Here is a 19,136-nt window from a genome sequence, read left to right on the forward strand (position 1 = left end):
TAAAGAGATCGGTGTATATGGGGGCTATACCAAAACATGGACCGATAGGCACCATTTACTACTCACATATTTGTGATCTTAAAATACCTCCAGATTTTCAATTTCAAACAAATCGGCCAGAAAATATAGAAGTAAAAATCGAGAGATCAGTCTATATGAGGGTTATACCAAAAAATGGACCGATATACCTCAATTTCGGCACTCTTATTTGTGGTCTAAAAATACCTCTAGATTTCGAATTTCAGGCAAATCATGTAATAAATACAGTTTATTGTAGCTCAAGAATTTCAGGCAAAGCGGATGGTAAATATAGTTTCTAGAAGCCCAAGAAGCAAAATGGGAGATCGGTCTATATGGGGGCTATACCAAAAAATGGACCGATGGGCATCATTTTCGGCACACCTTTTTATGGTCCCAAAAAAACTCTAGATTTTCAATTTCAGGAAAATCGGATAGAAAATATAGTTTCTAGAAGCCCAAGAAGCAAAATCGGGAAATCAGTCTCTATGGGGTCTATATCAAAACATGGACCGATTAGCACCATTTTCGGCACACCTTTTTATGGTCCTCAAATACCTCTAGATTTCCAATTTCAGGCAAATCGGATGGTAAATATAGTTTCTAGAAGCCCTAAAAGCAAAATCGTGATATCGGTCTATATGGAGACTATACCAAAACATGGACCGATGGGCACCATATTCGGCACACCTTTTTTGGTCCTCAAATACCTCTATATTTTCAATTTCAGGCAAATTGAATAAAAACTACGGTTTTTATAGGCCCAAGATTCCAAATCGGGATGTTGGTTTATATGGGGGCTATATCAAAACATGGACCGATACGGACCATTTTCGACTCACCTCTTTATGGTCCCAAAATACCTCTGGATTTTCAATTTCATACAAATCGGATAGAAAATACTGTTTCTAGACGCGCAAGAAGCAAAATCGGGAGATCGGTCTATATGGGGTCTATACCAAAACATGGACCGATACGAACCATTTTCAACACACCTCTTTATAGTCCCACAATACCTCTAGATTTCCAATATCAGGCAAATCTGATAAAAACTACGGTTTTTATAGGCCCAAGACCCCAAATCGGGAGGTCGGTTTATATGGGGACTGTATCAAAACTTGGACGGATATAGCTCATCTACGAACTTGAACTGCCTTCAAACAAAAAACTAATCTGTGCCAAATTTCGGGACGATAGCGCCATTATTGAAGGCTGCAGCGTGATTACAACAGACAGACAGACAGACGGACATGCTTATGTCGTCTTAGAATTTCTCCCTTATCAAGAATATGTATACTTTATATAGTCGGAAATCGATATTTCGATGTGTTACAAACGGAATGACAAACTTATTATACCCCCGTCAGCATTTTATGGTGGTGGGTATAAATATGGGAAACATTTAAATCTGAAGCAATTTTAAGGAAACTTTGCAAAAGTTTATTTATGATTTATCACTCGATATATATGTATTAGAAGTTTAGGAAAATTAGAGTCATTTTTACAACTTTTCGACTAAGCAGTGGTGATTTTACAAGGAAAATGTTGGTATTTTGACCATTTTTGTCGAAATCAGATAAACATATATATGGGAGCTATATCTAAATCTGAATAGATTTCAACCAAATTTGGCACGCATAGCCACAATGGTAATTCGGAGTTAAAAATTGGTCTCTGTGGTCATATGAGTGTAAATCGGGCGAAAGCTATATATGGGAGATATATCTAAATCTGAACCGATTTCAACCAAATTTGGCACGCATAGCTACAATGCTAATTTTACTCCCTGTGCAAAATTTCAACTAAATCGGAGCAAAAAATTGGCCTCTGTGGTCATATGAGCTTTCGCCCGATTTACACCCATATGACCACACAGGCCAATTTTTAACTCCGATTTAGGTGAAATTTTGCACAGGGAGTAGAATTAGCATTGTAGCAATGCTATACCAATATTTTCCTTGTAAAATCGCCACTGCTTAGTCGAAAAGTTGTAAAAATGGCGATAATTTTCCTAAACTTCTAATACATATATATCGAGCGATAAATCATAAATAAACTTTTGCGAAGTTTCCTTAAAATTGCTTCAGATTTAAATATTTCCCATATTTTTTTTGTGTTCCACCCTAGTTCATTAGCCGACTTAAATTTTGAGTCCATATATTTTGTAGAAGTCTATCAAATTCTGTTCAGATCGAGTGATATTTAAATGTATGTATTTGGGACAAACCTTTATATATATCCCTCAAACATTTGACGGATGTGATATGGTATCGAAAATATAGATCTACCTGCAGTGGTGCAGGGTATAATATAGTCGGCCCCGCCCGACTTTAGACTTTCCTTACTTGTTTTTTACTAACATTGTGGTCCACCCTAGTGCATTAGCCGACTTAAATTTTGAGTCTATAAATCTTGTAGAAGTCTATCAAATTCTGGCCAGATTGAGTGATATTTAAATGTATGTACTTGGGACAAACCTTTATATATAGCCCCCAATACATTTGACAAAAGTGGTGCAGGGTATAATATAGGGCGACCGGACATATCCCCCAACGGACATTTCGCCCAAAATGACTTTTGGGCGTTATGACCTCCAATGGGGCGGTCACATCGCCCAATTTTAGTTTGGGCTTTATGTCCTCCCTTATCGCGGTCATATGTCCCAAAAAATAGGCGGTCAAAACGCCCAATATTTTATGGGGAAAATAATGTCGGAATACAAATCAAAAACTGTCCTAAATGAAGTAGTTTTTATCCCCAATTTTGGTTAACTAAATACGTACGGTATTTAATTCAAAATGCCGTAACTAGAAAGACAGTGCAGATCTCGTGGTCTATAAGAAAATTAAGGAGAAAATGATGCAAAACGCTCCACAAAGTCTCCAAGAACTTGCCAAATCAGAACATATGAGTGAATACTAAATGTACGAAAGTGTGCCGGAAAAGATATTTTAGCAAACCACTATTATGGAAGCCGATTTGGCATACAGACTCTTTGTGTTCCAACCCAGTAAGCGAAATAATGAATGAATGAAATATGGATGATGGAGATGCTATTGTTTTATTGATGTCCCTTTTTCGGTCATTGTTAAATTCATCACATTCAGTTCGTCCTCAAATCCTAGCGACTTTCAGTTTATTATCTTGTTCTAAACATTAAAATTGGAAATAGATGAAATGATCGACGTGCTGCTGATGGGTACTTGAAAAAAATCGCGCGCGCGATTTATTTCAAGTACCCGTCAGCACCACGTCGATCATCTCATCTGCCTCCAAATCGCGCGCGTGAATCCTTTTTTAAATTCATCACATTCAGTTCATCCTCACATTCTTGCAACTTTCGTTTTATTATCTTGTTCTAAACATTAAAATTGGAAAGAGATGAGATGATCGATTTGCTGCTGCTGGGTACTTGAAATAAATCGCGCGCGCGATTTTTTTCACGTACCCATCAGCAGCAAATCGATCATCTCATCTCGTTCCAATTTTCAGTTTAAAATACATAATTTTCAATTCAGCATTTGTCTGGTTTGTTCAAAAGAAAAAAATTATCAATTTCCGAATTTTCATGTTTCAATATATAAATTCAAATGTCTTGGAGCATAAACCGACCTATTTCACGAGCGAAATAGGTATTCGTAGTGCCACTTTAGCCGCTTTTCCATATCAATCGTACGCTGAGAAGAAAAATGGTCAAAAATTCTCTTCCAGTCAAAAACAATTAAAACAAACGATGAAGCCAAGATATGCTAGCTTTACATCTTCTTCCAGCATATACAATAAAAGCAGGATTCGATATTTGTCAATAAGAGGCATATATATCTATTAAATATTTAAAAAAAAAATTAATGGATAGATGAAGTAATCATATCTAGCTTTTGAATGATTTAAAAAAAAAATACATTTTGCTATTTTAAAATACACACAAAAAATTTTCACGAAAATTTTTCCAATTAAAATTTTAATTGAGTTTTAAAAAATATTCAATTAAAAATGTAATTGATTCAAAAAATTTTTTAATTGGAACAAAAATCAATCACAAAAATAATAGTATCAATTAATTTTTTAATTGGATCAATTAACTTTAATTTTTTAATTGATACTATCATTTCTGTGATTGAAGACATTTCAATTAAAATTTAATTGGATCAATTAATTTCGTGATTGAATCTGAAAATAAATTTTTTGTGTGTATTGTTTATATTCAATTATATTCAAACGGTCATAACGCCCACATTTTTTTATGGGGCTTATGACCGCGATGAGGGAGGACATAAAGCCCAAACTAAAATTGGGCGATGTGACCGCCCTAATGAAGGTCATAACGCCCAAAAATCATTTTGGGCGAAATGTCCGTTGGGGGATATGTCCGGTCGCCATAATATAGTCGGCCCCGCCCGACTTTAGACTTTTCTTACTTGTTTTTTTTTTGTGTACATGAACAAAAATATAATTAATTTGGCTTTATTAATATCACTTTGGTTTGAGTGTACTTTAAATTTGTTTGCACTGTAGTGCAGACAATTTATACAGAAAAAAAGATTCGTTTATAAACTAACGCAAAATTTAACTTATTTTTATTTTAAACAATTATTTGTTTGTAGTTAAATTTTATTACTTTTTTTTGGAAATTTTCCACAGCTCAATGAAATCTTACTTTTTTTTAAGTATGTCTCAAACGTTTTATGAACTAAACATAGGTATAAAGTTCAATGATACTTTAATTTTTGTTTATCTATGAAAGGGTGCAATTTCGTGAATTGCAGTTAAAAAGTACAACAGGGCATTAAATTTCCCTGCTTTTAACAACGCTTTGTGGAAATCTCAAAATGTGGAATACAATTTAGATCAATTTTGGCACGATTTAGTTTATTTTTCGGTGCAGTATCCCGGACAAGGGTCGAATCTATATCTATCCGGACTAGGGAGGTTATACTGTACTTCATAATCCGCAAATAATCCCCACTGAAACATAATCGAACACAGTGTCACTTAATAGCGAAAAAAAAATAAAGTCGCTTCGTATATTTGTCGTATTTATGGTGGGAAACTTTATACCAACAATGGGAAACGGATTTCAAACTCTGCATAGAAGAGGAAAGGGAAATTATCTGAACCATTCCTAAGAGAACCTTTAGAGGTAAGTAATTCCGATAGAAGTACTCTGCGAGCACCTCTTGCGGCAACTTTTGTGACTAAGGACTATAGGGTTAGTGTCTACGATAAACACAATTATTGTTCCGAAGCAATATACAATTCTCCAATTGGAGAGAATAATGTCTTGGTAATCCAAAAATGCTCTCAAACATGAAATTTTATATAAATGTAGGAAAGTTATTCTTTTTACAAATTTGCCAATGTAGCTCTATCTGGTACGAATTAAATTTAATGCAGTACACCCAAAATTGAATCCACCATTAAAGTAAATGTAGGCTTATTTTAGAAATTTTTAAATAGACTTTATTACAAGTGGCGACCATAATAAAAATGAGTTAATATTTTGAGGCAAGTTACAATATTTGAACATTTCGACAAACAAAAACAAGTTAGAAAAGTCTAAAGTCGGGCGGGGCCGACTATATTATACCCTGCACCACTTTGTATATCTAAATTTTCACATCCGTCAAATATGTTGGGGGCTATGTATAAATGTTTGTCCCAAATACATACACTGTTATAAAAATATGTTTTTCATATGTTTCGATATAAATAAAATGTGTTTCGGGCACAATTTTTAAACACCATATATTTAAGTGCAAACATGTAATGTTCTCAAACTAACACAAAATGTTTGGAACACATATGTTAATATGTTAGAATATATTATGTTTGGGGCATGCATGTTTCATAAAAATTATATGTGTGAATGTAAACATATATACATTTACAAATTTCGAGTAAACATATATATGTTGTGATATTTTATTCAGAGAGCGACAGAGAGAGAGTATAGAGAAAGAAATAGAGATAAAAACCGGGAGGGTCGACGAAAGATATCAAATTAACACAGCGTGAGAATCAAAAGAGAGCAATTTCTGTGAAACCGCTTATATGTTGTTTCGGAAACTGCTTTATGATAAGGCCAAAAATTGTATATGCTTAAGTCTAAATATTATTTAATTTAAGCCTAATTATTATTTAATTTGTGTATATTATAAAATTATTTATGTATGTTTATACTCGACCCCACGTTCTTCCTTTGTTAGAGTTTTTGAATTCCTTCCAAAATTTCAAACTTTTATACCAAAACCAGTTTTTTATTACAAAATTGTTATTTTTGCAATAAAAAAATAATATCTTAGCCAAAAGCTCAGTCCATTTCGTTTATATCAAGCACTGTTTCTGACTGTAAATCTTTAATAACCCACATTTCGAAGTTTCATTATAAAAATTTAATATAGTATAAATATAAATGTGTAAATTAAAAAAAACAAGTATATACGGCCGTAAGTTCGGCCAGGCCGAATCTTATGTACCCTCCACCATGGATTGCGTAGGAACTTCTACTAAAGGCTGTCATCCACAATCGAATTACTTGGGTTGCGATAACACTTGCCGATGGCAAGGTATCGTAAAACTTTTTAACACTGTCTTCTAAATTGTAAGTTAGTCCATAAGGGGTATATATTAAACAAAAAAAAAAGGCCGATTAAATATGTATATAATTCAGTTTAACAAAATTTTCTATACACTGTTAGAAAAATATGTTTTTCATATGTTCCGATATAAACAAAATGTGTTTCGGGCACAATTTTTAAACACAATATATTTAAGTGCCAACATGTAATGTTCCTAAACTAACACTAAATGTTTGGGACACATATGTTAATATGTTAAAATATATTATGTTTGGGGTATGAATGTTTCATAAAAATAATATGTGTGAATGTAAACATATATAAATTTACAAATTTCGAGCAAACATATATATGTTTACAATTTCTGTGAAACGGTTGTATGTTGTTTCGGAAAACTGCTTTATGATAAGGCCAAAAATTTTATATGCTTAAGTCTAAATATTATTTAATTTGAATATTAGAATGAGTATTCGGAGTAAAGAGAATAGACATTCGGAACCAAGAGCATAGAGATTTGAAAAAAACAGCATGTGTTTTCGCCTTGAGAGGAGAATTTTATGTATGTGGGGACTGTAAATTTTTAATAACCCACATTTCGAAGTTTCATTATAAAAATTTAATATAGTATAAATGTCTAAATTGCAAAAAAAAATTGGTTCGGTCGGAGCAAGAATTGAACCCACGACCCTTTGCATGCAAGGCAGACATGCTAACCACTGCTCCACGTGGCCAACAAATGTATGTTTCTTTTAAATAATGTTATGTTTGCATGGGCTCGTGGGCGCTGCAAAGTATGCTATATAAATGTAACTTGTAACGATAATTGTCTACTGGTGACTATAACTACTACGTAGCCCAGTAGATAGTGTGTTGGCTTACAAACTGTATGGGCCTCGGTTCGATTCTCCGCCCAGGCGAAAGGTAAAATTAAAAAAAAAAATTATAAAATTGAATAATTTCTTCAACATTATTTGTATTACAGAAAAAGGTGCCAAGAACTCAATATTTCGTGGAAGTGAAAATTATGTGAGGGAATGATCACAATCTTCTTTGGGGAAAATTCTTCCAAGCATATAATATTTTTGGGCTCAAAATGCTCCCAAACATATAATATGTTCACATAAAACAAACATATAAATATTTCGGCAGTATCCAATAATATATGTGCTTCCTGCAAAATATGTTTGGAACATATGTTAAAGAAGCGATTTTTTTTGAGGGTGTGACTATAAATTTTTAATAACGCACATTTCGATGTTTCATTTAAAAAAATTAATATAGTATAAATATAAATGTGTAAATTAAAAAAAAAAAAAACAAAAACAAAAAAAAAAATGTTCGGTCGGAGCAGGGATTGAACCCACGACCCTTTGCATGCAAGGCAGACATGCTAACCACTGCTCCACGTGGCAAACAAATGTATGTTTCTGTTAAATAATGTTATGTTTGCATGGGCTCGTGGGCGCTGCAAACTATGCTATATAAATGTAACTTAAAACGATAATTATCTACTGGTGACTATAACAGCTACGTAGCCCAGTGGATAGTGTGTTGGCTTACAAACTGTATGGTCCTCGGTTCGATTCTCCGTGCAGGCGAAAGGTAAAATTTAAAAAATTTATAAAAGTGAATAATTTCTTCAACATTATTTGTATTACAGAGAAAGGTGCCAATAACTAAAAAATTTCGTGGAAGTGAAAATTACGAGTATGTTAGGGAATGAGCACAATCGTGTTTGGGAAAAATTCTTCCAAGCATATAATATTTTTGGCTCAAAATGCTTCCAAACATATAATATGTTCACATAAAGCAAACATATTAATGTTTCGGCAGTATGCAATAATATATGTGCTTCCTGCAAAATATGTTTGGAACATATGTTAAAGAAGCGATTTTTTTTTGAGGGTGTAGAAATAAAATTTTGACAAAATTTTCTATAGAAATAAAAACTTGACAAAATTTTCTACAGAAATAAAATGTTGACAAAATTTTCTATGGAAGTAAAATGTTGACAAAATTTTCTATAGCAATAAAATTTTGACAAAATTTTCTATAAAAACAAAATGTTGACAAAATTTTCTATAGAAATAAAATTTTGACAAAATGTTCTATAGAAATAAAATGTTGACAAAATTGTCTATAGAAATAAAATGTTGACAAAATTTTCTACAGAAATAAATTTTTTACAAAATTTTCTATAGAAATAAAATTTTGACAAAATTTTCTATGGAAATAAAATGTTGACAAACATTGCTATAGAAATAAACTTTTTACAAAACTTTCTATAGAAATGAAATTTTGACAAAACTTTCTATAGTAATAAAATTTGACAATTTTTACATGGCTGTTAGAGGCCATATACTAACGAAATGTACCAAATTTCAACCGCATCGGATGACTTTTGCTCCTCCAAGAGGCTCCGGAGGTCAAATCTGGGGATCGGTTTATATGGGAGCTATATATAATTATGGACCGATATGGACCAATTTTTGCATGGTTGTTAGAGACCATATACTAACACCACGTACTAAATTTCAATTGGATCGGATGAATTTTGCTCATCCAAGAGGCTCCAGAGTTCAAATCTGGGGATGGTTTATATGGGAGCTATATATAATTATGGACCGATATGGACCAATTTTTGCATGCTTGTTAGATACCGTATACTAACATCAGGTACCCAATTTCAAACGGATCGGATTAATTTTACCCCTCCAAGAGGCTCCGGAGGTCAAATCTGGGGATCGGTTTATATGGGAGCTATATATAATTATGGACCGATATGGACCAGTTTTTGCATGGATGTTAGAGACCATATACTAACACCACGTACCAAATTTCAGTCGGGTAGGATGAAGTTTGCTCCTCCAAGAGGCTCCGGAGGTCAAATCTGGGGATCGGTTTATATGGGAGCTATATATATTTATGGACCGATATGGACCAATTTTTGCATGGTTGTTAGAGACCGTATACTAACATCAGGTACCAAATTTCAACCGGATCGGATGAATTTTGCCCCTCCAAGAGGCTCCGGAGGTCAAATCTGGGGATCGGTTTATATGGGGGCTATATATAATTATGGACCGATATGGACCAATTTTTGCATGGTTGTTAGAGACCGTATACTTAGACCACGTACCAAATTTCAACCGGATCGGATGAATTTTGCTGCTCCGGAAGGCTCCGCAAGCCAAATTTGGGGATCGGTTTATATGGGGGCTATACGTAAACGTGGGCCGATATGGCCCATTTTCAATACCATCCGACCTACATCAATAACAACTACTTGTGCCAAGTTTCAAGTCGATAGCTAGTTTCGTTCGGAAGTTAGCGTGATTTCCACAGACGGACGGACAGCCGGACAGACGGACAGACGGACAGACGGACGGACGGACGGACATGCTTAGATCGACTCAGAATTTCACCACGACCCAGAATATATATACTTTATGGGGTCTTAGAGCAATATTTCGATGTGTTACAAACGGAATGACAAAGTTAATATACCCCCATCCTATGGTGGAGGGTATAACAAGTAAGGAAAGTCTAAAGTCGGGCGGAGCCGACTATATTATACCCTGCACCACTTAGTAGATCTAAATTTTAGATACCACATCATTCGTCAAACGTGTTGGGGGCTATATATAAAGGTTTGTCCCAAATACATACATTTAAATATCACTCAATCTGGCCAGAATTTGATAGACTTCTACAAGATTTATAGACTCAAAATTTAAGTCGGCTAATACACTAGGGTGGAAAACAATGTTAGTAACAAATATGGGAAACATTTAAATCGGAAGCAATTTTTAGGAAACTTCGCATAAGTTTATTTATGATTTATCGCTCGATATATATATTAGAAGTTTAGGAAAACTAGAGTAATTTTTACAACTTATCGACTAAGCAGTGGCGATTTAACAAGGAAAATGTTGGTATTTTGACCATTTTTGTCGAAATCAGAAAAAACATATATATGGGAGCTATATCTAAATCTGTACCGATGTCAACCAAATTTGGCACGCATATCTACAATGCTAATTCTACTCCCTGTGCAAAATTTCAACTAAATCGGAGTTAAAAATTGGCCTCTGTGGTCATATGAGTGTAAATCGGGCGAAAGCTATATATATATGGGAGATATATCCAATTCTGAACCGATTTCAACCAGATTCGGCACGCATAGTTACAATGCTAATTCTACTCCCTGTGCAAAATTTCAACTAAATCGGAGCAAAAAACTGACCTCTGTGGTCATATGAGTGTAAATCGGGCGAAAGCTATGTATGGGAGCTATATCTAAATCTGAACCGATTTGGCTGATATTTTGCAAGTTTTTCGAGACTCATAAAATATTCGGATGTACGGAATTTGGGGAAGATCGGTTGATATACACGCCAATTATGACCAGATCGGTGAAAAATATATATGGCAGCTATATCTAAATCTGAACCGATTTTTTCCAAAATCAATAGGGATCGTCTTTGAGCCGAAACAGGACCTTATACCAAATTTTAGAACAATCGGACTAAAACTGCGAGCTGTACTTTCCACACAAAAATACATCAACAGACAGACAGACAGACGGACATCGCTAAATCGACTCAGAATTTAATTCTAAGCCGATCCGTATACTAAAAGGTTGGTCTATGATTACTCCTTCTTGGCGTTACATACAAATGCACAAACTTATTATACCCTGTACCACAGTAGTGGTGAAGGGTATAAACGACGCTGACAGTGAGTCGCAAGACACACACAGTTGTCCACAGGCAACTTTAGGGTCGAAAGGGTTAAGGATATTGCCCTCCACATCGCGCTATTACTTTTTCATTTTATTATACCCTGCGCCACACTGTGGAACAGGGTGGCGCCGTCTGTCCGTCCGTCTGTCTGTGAACACATTTTTGTGATCAAAGTCTAGGTCGCAATTTAAGTCCAATCGCCTTCAAATTTGGCACGTGTTCCTTTTTTGGGTCAGAATAGAACCCTATTGATTTTGGAAGAAATCGGTTCAGAGTTAGATATAGCTCCTATATATATTTGTCGCCCGATATGCACTTATATGGACCCAGAAGCCAGAGTTTTATCCCGATTAGCTTTAAATTGTGCACTTTGCTTACAACTAGTAGTGTAGCCAAGTGTATAAAATTTGATTGAAATCGATTCAGATTTAGATATAGCTCCCATATATATCTTTCGCCCGATATGGACTAATATGGTTCTAGAAGCCAGAGTTTTGGCCCAATTTGGTTGAAATTTTGCACTAGGAGTACAATTAGTAGTGTAGTCGAGTGTGCCAAATTTTATTGAAATCGGTTCAGATTTAGATATAGCTCCCATATAGATCTTTCGCCCGATGTACACTTATATGACCACAGTGGCCAATTTTTTACTTCAATTTAGTTGAAATTTTGCACAGGGTATTAATTTAGCTTTGTTGCAATGCGTGTCAAATTTGATTGAAATCGGTTCAGATTTAGATATAGCTCTCATATATATTTAATTTGATTTCGACAAAAATGGTCAAAATACCAAAATTTTTGTAAAACTGGCTGTATATATATATATATATATATATATATATATATATATATATATATATATATATATATATATATATATATATATATATATATATATATATATATATATATATATATATATATATATATATATATATATATATATATATATATATATATATATATATATATATATATATATATATATATATATATATATATATATATATATATATATATATGTATATATAGACTTTCCTTACTTGTTTTTTATGTGATGTTATTGCAGTACACTTCGAATACAGCTTTAACTCTTACTAGCAAATACGTTTCTAAACACAAAGTTGTATAGCAGATCAAAAAGAAAGACAAAAAATACAAAACTAACGGTATATTTTGGTTTTGTGATGAGTACACATAAAGTGCAAAATTGAGTACATGCGAGTTTTTTTGTTATGTTTATTTATCTCTCTGAATTCTTTACTTTTTGTTTTGAGTGTTTTGTTGTTTTATTAAGAATTGAAGAAGGAATAAAAGAAAAATAAAATTATTCTTTATTCTGCTTTTTTATTCGTTTAGAATTGAAAAAAAAAATTAATTATGTGCTCATGCCTGCACGTCACTGTATGTATTTTTAATCTATGACATTTATTTACATAATTTATGAATTCCTTCATGGAAAATATTTATAAACGCTATTCATAAAATATATGAAATCTTTTTTTTTTTTGTATTCTCCCATTTCACATTTTTTACCACTGTACTCAAACCCCAAAGTGTTAATAAACACACACAAAAAACAACCCAAAAGATCTCTGGTAGTAAACGGAAACTTACCTGACGTTGATGAAAGTCCACACCGGAAACAGCAACAGCAGCAGTCTTTAATTCAGCCACAGACATTTAAACTCAAACAAACTGTGGCAGTATGGGACTTTGTGATTAGGCCTGTATAGCGAGGGCACACAGTTAGGGGTAACGTAGGATGGATGCTTGGTGTTTTGTGGTTACTTCTTTGGATACTGGTGTTTGCCCACGAGCCTACACATCAAACAAAAGACTCGGCTGGTAGTGGATATTCAGTTTTCGTTCACTGCTGTTGCGTTGTGATGTGATGGGGCTAGTGATAATGGATTTTGGTATATAAAAAAAAAACCATTCACCAGACTTTGGTTGCTTCTTTTTGGAGAGTGGATGGAGTAGGACACAAAAAATGTGGTTTCAATTGTGTTTTTTTTTGTCTTTCGGTTCACTCTTGTCTCTTTGGTCCAACTATCAATGATGGTGTTGTGTTGGTATTCGAAAGATTGTTTGATGGTTTGAAAATAAATTAAATTTTAATGACTTTTACAATTTCTACTATCGAGGTGCGATAGACTCAGCTATCGTTAGTTGGTTGTTGTTGTATTTGTAGTTCCCAGGATATATGTGGGAATTCGAAATTATTCACATATTCGGTTTTGAGGTCTCTAGGTAAGTTTGCTTGCTTTTTTTATATTCTAATCGTTATAATGGACGGTTTAGGTTTTATTTTTTTATTTTTTTTTGGTGGGTCAAGACAAGAGTCATAGAGTGGGTAGAGGTTTTGTTAAACAGCAAAGTAACCGTTCGATATTCGTTGTATGTTGATTTTCTTTTTTTTTTGGAATTTGAATTTATGTCCTAACCTTTCTAACCTTTTGATAAAATGTCCTGGAGATTTGATTACAATGTCGCCACATAAAATTCAATTTAGAATGGGTGTTATAGCTTTATCCTTTTTGTGGTTTCTGGTATTATCGAAACTTTAATATTTCAATATATCCTCTTTATTGGCATATTCTTCGTGTTTTGATGATGATGATGATGATGATGATATTTTCTTTTTTTTTTGCTGTTTTCTTCAAAGAATTTTGGCACTGGTTTCAGTATTTTGTTTTTGTTGGGGATTTTGTGGTGTTTGAAGTTGTGTTACAGTTAATAGAATTCCACGAATTTTATTTCCCCTTTATCTACAAAGACGTTTTATATATTTTTTCCCATACACTGAAAAAATAACAGGTTTTTTTTTTAATATTTTGCTATTTATTCATAGTTAAAATGCTTTTGATTACATTGGGAATACTTTGAAGCGTAATTCTTGTTTTTTTATGGACACTCAGAGCAAAAAGTTTACTTAAATTAAAAAACCTTTGCATTTACTAAAGAAATTTGCTATTGATTTCGAGCCAAAGATGCGACTTCTATAAAAAAAATAAAAAAAAAAAAACATTTTAAGGAAGCTATCTACACTGAAAAAAAAAAAATATATTGACATAAAATGAATAAATAAACAAGTATATACGGCGGTAAGTTCCGCCAGGCCGAAGCTTATGTACCCTCCACCATGGATTGCGTAAAAACTTCTTCTAAACACTGTCATCCACACTGAAAAAAAGCATGCCCGGTTCCAAAGATTTTGCCTTTTCTTTAAAAATTTTGGTATTGATTCCGAGCCAAAGAAGCGGAGAATACAAGTAAGGATACTTTTAAGACAAAATTCTCTTTTAAATTTTTGGTTTTATGTACTTGCTTCTACACGGTTGAAAAAAACTGTTTTTCATATGTTTGGCTATAAACATTATATGTTTGGAACACAAATTTTTAAACACAATATTTTTGAGTGCAAGCATATAATGTTCATAAACTAGCATAACATGTTTGGGACATATATGTTAATATGTTAGAACATATTATGTTTGGGACATAAAATGTTTGTAAATATAATATGCTTGAATGCAAACATATATTAATTTAGAAATAGCCTATAAACATATATGTGTTTAGTAGCTTGGAGCGCTATTTAACAGGGAGCGATATTGAATTAAGTTGGTGGTTGTTGCTTGTTATTACAAAATTAATTTTATTTTTCCTTGGGCAATTGATCTGCTACTTCTTTGATCCTTACAAATTGTGTGGTCCGCTGTTCGAATCCCCGTCCGGCAAAAGGTAAAATTAAAATAAAAAAAATTATAAAATTGAATAATTTCTTCTACAATATTTTTATTACAGAAAAAGGTGCTAAGAACTAAAAAATCTCGTGGAAGTGAGAAAGATGTGAGGGAATATACAATAAGGCAGAAACAAAATTTTGAGCATTCAGGTCGAAAACCTATGTTATTAGCACCTATATTACCTGTTTATTTTCATAATTCATTATGATTGTAAATATAAAAATAGATAAATAAAATTTTGAGCACAATATTGTTTGGGAGAATTTTTTTTAAGCATATAATATTTTTGGGTGCAAAATGCTTCCAAACATATTATATGTTCACACAATAACATATTGTTTTTTGGAAGACAACATTATTGAATTTGGATGCAAAAATACAAAATGTTTGGAACTTAGACTACCCAAACATATATTGTTTAGACCAATATGCTTTCAAACATATTATATATTGGAAGAGATCAAACATATAAATGTTTGGGCAATACCCAAAAATGTATATGCTTGAAGCAAAATATGTTTGGGAGTATATGTTACAGAAGCGATTTTTTGTGAGGGTGTAGGAAGTAAATTCTCATATTGCGTTTTTTGCTTTTTTTTCTTCATATGCGACAACTTTATTTTCCAAATTAAGACTTGACTTCTAGTAGAAATTATGCTATTTTTCAAGTAAAAAACCTCTTTAAAATAAAGTGTTGACAAACATGTCCTATATTTGAACTATTTTTTGCTTTGTAGTCAAGATGCAAAAAGACAACAAATTTAAAGACAATTTTATTAAATATAAAGAATTTTTCTGAGTTATTAAAGTCAAGTTGACCTTAGCCCAACCATTTTTTCTTTCATGTCATGATACCCATTTTTAAGTGAAATTACTTAATTATAAGGACAATATGACTTCATTGAAAAGTTTATCGACTTTTGGACAAGGAAAAACTTTATATTAGAGAAATGCGTCTTCTAAGCTAAAGGGTGATACGGTCAAAATTTGGTCAAGGGAAAACGCGTGTAAATCGGTGAAATCGTTTATTTAAAAAATCAAATTAAATTTCTTTTTCAAGTTCAATTAGTATAAAATTCAGGAAAAATATTCAGTTAGGCTTTCGCTTTTCCAAATCCGAATTGCCGGGCCTCACGTTTGACACCTGCCATCAGATTTTGTACAGCCACCTTGTCCACCTTCTTCGCCGCAGAAAGCCAGTTTGCCTTGAACTGCTGCTCGTCCTTAGCAGTTTTTTGGTCTTCTTTAGGTTCCGCTTGACAATAGACCAGTATTTCTCAATTGGGCGGAGCTCTGGCGTGTTGGGAGGGTTCTTGTCCTTGGGAACCACCTGCACGTTGTTGGCGGCGTACCACTCCATGTCCTTTTTACCGTAATGGCAAGATGCCAAATCCGGCCAAAATAGTACGGAACAACCGTGTTTCTTCAGGAAAGGCAGCAGACGTTTTTTCAAACACTCTTTCACGTAAATTTCTTGGTTGACAGTCCCGGAAGCTATGAAAATGCTGCTTTTCAAGCCACAGGTACAGATGGCTTGCCAAACCAGATATTTATTTGCGAACTTTGACAGTTTTATGTGCTTGAAAATATCTGCAACCTTTCCCCTTCCTTTTGCGGTATGTAGGTTTCGTCGTCCATTACCACGCAGTCAAACTTCGTCAGCATCGTCGTGTACAGCCTCCGGGATCGCGCTTTGACCGTCGTATTTTGTTTATCATCGTGATTTGGAGTCACTACCTTCTTGTAAGTCGATAGTCCTGCTCGTTTTTTGGCTCGCTGCACGGTTATAGACGATACACCCAGCTTATTTGCGGCATCTCGGAGAGAGAGGTTAGGGTTTCGCTTGAAACTACCGGCAACTCTCTTTGTCGTCTTAGCGACTTCCGGTTTTCGATTTCCCCCCGATCCAGACTTCCTGGCTGTCGACAAACGTTCCACTTTAATTACATTTGTAACGGTTGATTTGGCAACTTTTAGCGATTTTGCCAGCTTTGCGTGCTAGTAGCTCGGATTTTCGCGATGCGCGAGCAAAATTTTGATACGCTGCTCTTCTTGCTTGGACGGCATTTTGACAACTGAAGAGTGAATTCCAAAATCAAGATAGGAGCAACATTCTACACACACACACACCTTCAAAATGAGGGGTGTTCAGGTTTTTTAAATGCAAAATTGAAAGAAATACGTCAAGTTTATATTGACCAAATTTTGACGGTATCACCCTTTAAGCAAAATTTGCATTCGTATTTTAAGTACATGAAATCTTTGACCTCACGACAATATTTTTTTTCAGTGCACAATCGAATTACTTGGGTTGCGGCAACGCTTGCCGATGGCAAGGTATCTTAAAACTTCCTAACACCGTCTTCTAAATTGTAAGTCCATACGTGGTATATATTAAATTAACAAAATTTTCTATAAAAATAAAATTTTAACAAAATTTTCTATAAAAATAAAATTTTAACAAAATCTTCCATAGAAATAAAATTCTGACAAAATTTTCTATAGAAATAAAGTTTTGACAAAATTTTCTATAGAAATGAAATTTTAACAAAATTTTCTATAGAAATACAATTTTAACAAAATTTTCTATAGAAATAAAATTTTAACAAAATTTTCTATAGAAATAAAGTTTTGACAAAATTTTCTATAAAAATAAAATTTTAATAAAATTTTCTATAAAAATAAAATTTTAACAAAATTTTCCATAGAAATAAAATTTTGACAAAATTTTCTGTAGAAATAAAATTTTGACAAAATTTTCTATAGAAATAAAGTTTTGAAAAAATTTTCTATAGAAATGAAATTTTAACAAACTTTTCTATGGAAATAAAATTTTAACAAAATTTTCTATAGAAATAAAATTTTAACAAAATTTTCTATAGAAATAAAATTTTAACAAATTTTTCTATAGAAATAAAGTTTTGACAAAATTTTCTATAAAAATAAAATTTTAATAAAATTTTCTATAAAAATAAAATTTTAACAAAATTTTCCATAGAAATAAAATTTTGACAACATTTTCTGTAGAAATAAAATTTTGACAAAATTTTCTATAGAAATAAAGATTTGACAAAATTTTCTATAGAAATAAAATTTTAACAAAATTTTCTATGGAAATAAAATTTTAACAAAATTTTCTATAGAAATAACATTTTAACAAAATTTTCTATAGAAATAAAATTTTAACAAAATTTTCTATAGAAATAAAGTTTTGACAAAATTTTCTATAGAAATAAAATTTTAACAAAATTTTCTATGGAAATAAAATTTTAACAAAATTTTCTATAGAAATAACATTTTAACAAAATTTTCTATAGAAATAAAATTTTAACAAAATTTTCTATAGAAATAAAATTTTTGGTAGATTATTTTTGGCTCGAGTGACAACCATGATTATGAACCGATATGGACCAATTTTTGTGTGATTGGGGATAACTGTAGACCAATATGGACCAATTTTGGTATGATTGTTAGCGGCCATATACTAACACCACGTTCCAAATTTGAATCGGATCGGATGAATTTTGCTTCTCTAAGAGGCTCCGGAGGTCAAATCTGGAGAACGGTTTATATGGGGGCTATATATAATTATGGACCTATATGGACCAATTCTGGCACGGTTCTTAGAGACCATATACTAACACCATGTTCCAAATTTCAAACGGATCGGATGAAATTTGCTTCTCTTAGAGGCTCCGCAAGCCAAATCTGGGGAACGATTTATATGGGGGCTATATATAATTATGGACCGATGTGGACCAATTTGTGCATGGTTGTTAAGGACTAACACCATGTACCAAATTTCAGCCGGATCGGATGAAATTAGCTTCTCTTAGAGGCCTCGCAAGCCAAATTTGGGGGTCCGTTTAAATGGGGACTATACGTAAAAGTGGACCGATATAGCCCATGTGCAATACCATCCTACCTACATCAATAACAACTACTTGTGCCAAGTTTCAAGTCGATAGCTTGTTTCGTTCGGAAGTTGGCGTGATTTCAACAGACGGACGGACGGACCGACATGCTCAGATCGACTCAGAATT

The sequence above is a fragment of the Haematobia irritans genome, chromosome 4 (assembly GCF_050003625.1).
Source record: "Haematobia irritans isolate KBUSLIRL chromosome 4, ASM5000362v1, whole genome shotgun sequence".
Classification (NCBI taxonomy): domain Eukaryota; kingdom Metazoa; phylum Arthropoda; class Insecta; order Diptera; family Muscidae; genus Haematobia; species Haematobia irritans.